Source organism: Bombus affinis, chromosome 3 (assembly GCF_024516045.1).
Source record: "Bombus affinis isolate iyBomAffi1 chromosome 3, iyBomAffi1.2, whole genome shotgun sequence".
Taxonomy (NCBI): Eukaryota; Metazoa; Arthropoda; class Insecta; order Hymenoptera; family Apidae; genus Bombus; species Bombus affinis.
In genome coordinates this window covers 6,371,823-6,377,898 of record NC_066346.1, presented here as the reverse complement: position 1 = coordinate 6,377,898, position 6,076 = coordinate 6,371,823, and the positions used below count along the sequence as shown (strand labels likewise).

Below are 6,076 nucleotides of genomic sequence, written 5' to 3'. Positions count from 1 at the left end.
TGAATAATCTTTCTTATTCCCTAAGGATCAAATTTTACTTCAGTGAAAATGGAGATGAAATCCTTCTAGATAAAACACAGTACAATGTCTTTGCTAGAGTACACTAAATTACACTGATAACTTATCAAGAAATAAGAAATGAAGTTATACGTGTATTCAGCATTCGTATCTCGCATAGGTAAGTGTAATTACTGTGAGTCTGCTAATGAGTTTGCTACAGACAGCAGGTTATTTTCCATTGGTGTTTTACAGTGGTTAAATGCACGCGGAAGGCTCTTCCGTAAAAAGAGATTAGAAAAATAAGGAAGCCAGCGTCTTTTTGATGTGTAAGCATCATTACATCACCAGAGATGTGCGTTGTCCGATTGCTACGTTTTCACTGATCTGCTCATAAATAGCACGTGCGCAACCTTTTCGAAATGGGAATTGGATCGATGGAAATCTTGAGAGGTGCAACGGAATGATGCAATACATAGTTATCGATACAATTGCGTGTCTAAATAGTATTATTCAAAGTATAAATTGCCATAAATCCCATTTTAGCGGTAGGCAAGGCAGTTTACGCAATAGATCTGATGTTTGCACGTGATCGATGATCTTTAAAATGCATAAAAATGAATTTAATTTCTATTAGGCAGGTATAAACAAACCTTTTACATGATTTGCAAGCTTGATAATCAATATAGTCACGGTACAAGACAACGAAGACAGACCAGAAGAACCGAACAATGATCAGGAAATAGCAATCCAACGGTAGGGAACGTGTACTCCTTTGTAGATAAATTCGCTTTTGCGGTAAAAGTTGAATGCAGCTACTGCAGTGAAAGTGATTGAAAATGAAAGGATCTGGTTAAAGTATTAAATCAAACTACTCCAAGTTTATATATGGAGAGTAGTTGTTAACAATACTGTTTTCTAAGTTAAATTCTGAAATACAATTACAAAAGTCGATTAAATGATTTATATATAAGCTAAAATTGTGAAACTTTGCAAGTGATAAATATTTCTTCCAGATTATCGTGAAAGAATCGTGTAGGTAAATTGAATTCAATGGCCTCCTTTTACAGTGATACTTTAAAGAATTAATATAAATTTAAAGAAACATAATTCTCTAGTGGAATTTTAATACGATAGTAATATATGTAATAGGAAAGTTGACATATTTTGATTATGTTATCTAGTGAACGTGACAAACAATTATTTAAATTATACTATATGTATATTCTATTGTCGTTATATATTACTATTTCAATTTACCTTTTTATTTGTACTACTCTGATTTCCAAATACAAAAACTTCAAATTCATACGTGCGATTAAAACCATCCATTAAAGATTTTACAACTACCGCACCCGCAACGTGTTAGGAAAAGTTGTATACTAACTTTATAGAGCACTGTTTTACCGGTGGAAGATTAGCGAAACAATTAAAGTGTTTCCTACTTTCTGTACTGACGACCTCGTCAGCGCTTTCAGGTTTCAATTACAAACGAGATTCAATTTTCTAAGGCAGAAAATGTAAAAATGACAAATCATACTTTACAAGTGTACTTTTCAATACACAGAATCATAGACAAATATACATTAAAACTTAACATCTGTTTCTATTTGATACAAACATATAAAAAGACATATATGAATGACATATGTCTATTTAGCATATTTATTTTTCTTAGATCACGAATATGTGTAATTTTACCGTTAAAGTACAGAAAAAATAAAAATAAGTAAGCATAGTTATTGATCAAATATTCATAAATATCAATATTGGGTAATGATGACGATAAGTTAATTATGAACATTTAAACTCGATTTAAACAATATAAATTTATTAATGAAATGTAATTTATGCAATGATTCATGCAAATTTTAAACAATATTAAACATATTATCTGCGCATTATGTTTACTTATGGTTTAAAATGTATAAATTGAACTCACCATTATAATGCCAAATGTACAAGTTAATGTAGTGACGCACGCAACGATTTGTGAGAAACACGACGAAGGAACACGACGAAGGAATACGACGAAATCTGTGAACCTGGTAACAAAAACACAGATTAGATTGTTTAAAAATAATGAGTACTTTCAAATGTTTGTTGCAACACAAAGAATTTTCTTTCACTTATCATTTTCTATTTTCACTAAAATAATTAATAATTACGTACGTTTAGAAGCGTCGTTATTGCAAATTCATTTCATAAGGAAATGCATAAAACTATGCGAGTTCACATACTGTTTTATGATTATGTTTGATTATTTATCTATAATCTACGTCTCGTAAATTTCATGCAACTCTAACCTAAGAATCGCTAGATTGAATAGTGAAAGATATAAAATCAACAAAGTCACATGCACAAAGTATTTACTTACTTTCAATTAGACTCAATGTAATTCACCTACGCACTTTCAATCCTTTTTAATCACTTAAAACACTGAATTATTTATACCGGCATTTACGACCCATGCCATTCAAAGCAAATTCGAATGCGACTACTGGAACATTCTACGCACAACCAAGTTTACTGTTCGAGATATATCGAGCGTAGTAGCGCGGGACTTTGTTTATATTCAAATACATATAATTCAAATATAGAAATAATTAATTGCAAAGTATCAACTAGATTTCCAATACAAATAGTGTTTATTCATGTATAACATTAATATTGTCATTAATTTTATATTTATACAAAAGTGATATTTGAGAAAACTTTCGCGCATATAATTCAGTACTTCGAAATTTAAATAAATTCCGAAAAAATTCAGAACTTAAGATTTGCGGTTAAGATTAGACCAAAATTTAGATTAAAATTTAATCAAAAGATGCACTGTGCTTCTTTTTTATTTGTAGCATTTCAAATCGACAAAAAATTACGAATATTCCCTATACTTGTTTTTTTAAATATTTAAATAAAATTGGAAATATTTCTATAACAATAATCCAATAATGATAGAACTATATGATAGAATATTTTCACCGTTATTCATTATTACCATACATATTAAACATATCTTGTACATACATGTCTTATATGCACATCAACTCACTATAAATCATTCATTATGCTTTCAATATCTATAACAGATAAAAAAGCAATGAATGCTCGCAAACAGTGAAGAGATATAGAGCTTTATCACGCGACACAAGACAAACTTGCAAAGACACACAGTATCTCAAGCAACTTCTTCCGTTCCATTTAAACTCGACCTAAGAACGATGCCCATTTCCTTCTCGATTGTCTAACAGAGGTTTTAAAATACAACTTGACATAATTCAGCGTTACAAGTGTTGTTGGCGTTAATATATATTTCCGTCAATCATATATTAGACGTGCCGTTAGTAACCTTCTAGATTCTAAAGAGTCATTACGTACAGTATATCACAGTTAGAAAGATATTTTGGAAGATAATTTACGATGATCTAAAGTAAGAAGAAATTTTACTTTTATTACATATACATACCAATGTTCGCAGTAATAGGATCATATAAAGTCAAGCTTCGCTAATATATTCAGTAAATCGTACTGGGCAAGAATATTAAATGCAACATAATTCTGATTCAAGTTATTGAAAAATTATTTAAAAACTTAGATATATTGCAGATACTAAGAATATATATCTTATTATTCATACAAAATATTTAATCATACAAAATAAAATTATAAATTTATATATTTGAAACGAAAATATATTATACTTACGTTTTGTAGAAAATATTTTCTATCTTATTTATTAAATATTTTATAAATTTATATATGTATGACATATAGTTCTTAAACTCACGTACCTATACATGTGTATACATACAGAACTTACATAAGATTTTATCTTTCTTTCGTAAAATGAAAATAGTTCACATTACCAGCTAGTAGTCCTTTTACGTCTAAACAGTAATATAATATAGTCAAGGTATTACATGTCATCAATGAGTCATTACCTATGTGCTCAATATTCTATTGCGAATGATAAAATATGCATCTAGGGTGAGATATTACTTCACCTATATTTATTGACTGTAATTGTAATTTGTTTATCCGAGAAATTTTAAAATTAATCTATAATAAACGAGCATTTTCTTCATAAATCAATTACATAATTATAATTTCATTCAATTATACATATAGATCTAACAATTTTTCTTCTATCAATAGCTGAAGTTATATTATTATATGCGTTTTATTTACTTTGATCAAACACGTATTATTCTTAAAATTTTCGTATCTTTAATTTGTGAGATACAAATTATTTTCACGTTAAAAGGATTCTTATTCATTATCATTGTTTCATAAGTTTCCTATAAGAAATTACTTTAATTATCACCTACGCGAATAAAAGACGGTAGAATTTGAAATACATTTTCAGTATTACGGAACACTAAAAACAGAATACCATTGTTCAGTTCTTAGAGCAAGAATGTCAGTTGTTTCACAGGTAATGATGTAGGCGTGTCCACAAAACATACTCACGGCAATGTGCGGTCTGTGGTTGCGTTACAATTAACACTGTACTCTAACTTCTTCCGGAAAGTTAGATTGCATGTCTTTAAGTGTATCTCGATTCAGATTCTCCCACTCCTGACATTTAAAGTGACCGTGCTGTAATTAACACGATCAACGAAATTTCGTAATAAGTACTACACTTTTATATAACATCATACTGGCATTAACCCTGGTACAATTTCGAGTTCTAGTTAGTACACAATAGACGTTATAAAAGAAAAATTCTGACAAGCTCGTTAACATTTTTACAACTATTTGAATTTATTTTCTAACATTTTCGATTACACAATATTATTTATATTAATATCAATATCAAACACAAATTTTTCAATAACTTAAAACTAACTGTTTAATAACATTTTTAGAATGTTCTAAAACTCACATCAATTATTACCAAACAAGTATTATACAAAATAATCAAGAAATATCGCTCCGTATCAGAGAACATACATGTTACTCAGTAACAGAAAAAGATAATGTAACAATGGTGCATCTTATATGAAACTTAAATGTAATATTGCTTCATGTGATCAGAATCGAATCTTCGCATTCTCAGCAATCAGAAAGGGAGATCAAAGATTTCATAGGCATGGGCATTTCATAGGCATTGCGAGAAAGGATTAATATCTCCATGTAAAAGGAAGACGAAAAGTGAAACTGAAGCGTCATTTCCTCCATTAGCAATTAAACAGAAACAAAGATGAATATCCTAGCAAGTAAAATGGAAATGTAGAATTGACAAGAGTAAAAATTTTACTCCGAGGACGAAAGGGTACTGAACAATTAATATTTTTGCAAGTAACAGTACATTACGCGTTAATATGTGTACTTACAGACATCAGAATCGCAAATGCGAAGTTGAGCAATGCAACTATCTTAAAATTCCGAATAACAATGACTCGGAACTACGACGGGGAAAATACAATGACAATCTGCGAGAACAACAAGGGGCCAAGATGGAGATATACAACCGATAGGTCCACGATGTGGCATATCAAGGTGGCATCAAAAAAGAAAAGAGACTCTGTACGAAACTTGGAGGAAATTGCATGATGTAATAATTGTCCTGTGGGAGTGTCTAGAATAGAATTCGAATACCACAATACGAGTGTTGCACACTATGGGAACTATTGTTACAGATTTTACAGTCTACTGCTGTTCTTGCTTGGCCGCGAACTCCCACGTGGCTTTCACTCATGTCCCCGCGATTCCAAAAGTTCTTCGCGTTCTATTCTGTCGTCGCCGTTTCCTTTTCGTCTCTGTACCACCACCTGCTAGGAAACTTCCGCTCTTTCTCGTTGACGGTTTACGCGCACTTTCATCGTGATCGACACGAACCTACGAGTTTTTGTTTCATTCTTCTTTTCCTTCGAAGATTTATTATTTCCTAAGAAAATTTCTGTTACATTACGTATAATTAATATAGAGGGAGATTCCTGAATAAGGCGTATAATGTATTTTTTAGTTAAGTAATCGAATTAGTAGAAAATCAGTAGAATTATCATGAATTTTTTATTTACTTTGTAAATATAAAAAGGAGCAAGTCCCTCGAGAGCCACTATAACTATCAATTGAG

At 30.6% G+C, this 6,076-nt stretch overlaps 1 long non-coding RNA gene across 1 annotated transcript in view; it reads right to left on the bottom strand.

The window, feature by feature from the left end:
• LOC126914127 (uncharacterized) overlaps positions 1–2,527 on the bottom strand; it is a 34,309-nt gene extending 31,782 nt beyond the window's left edge. The window contains exons 1-2 of the long non-coding RNA XR_007709572.1: positions 2,375–2,527; positions 1,940–2,042 (exon numbers count right to left, since the gene is read on the bottom strand). This is a non-coding gene — a long non-coding RNA (uncharacterized LOC126914127). The remainder of the gene's footprint in view (positions 1–1,939; positions 2,043–2,374) is intronic.
• Positions 2,528–6,076: the final 3,549 nt, after the last annotated feature.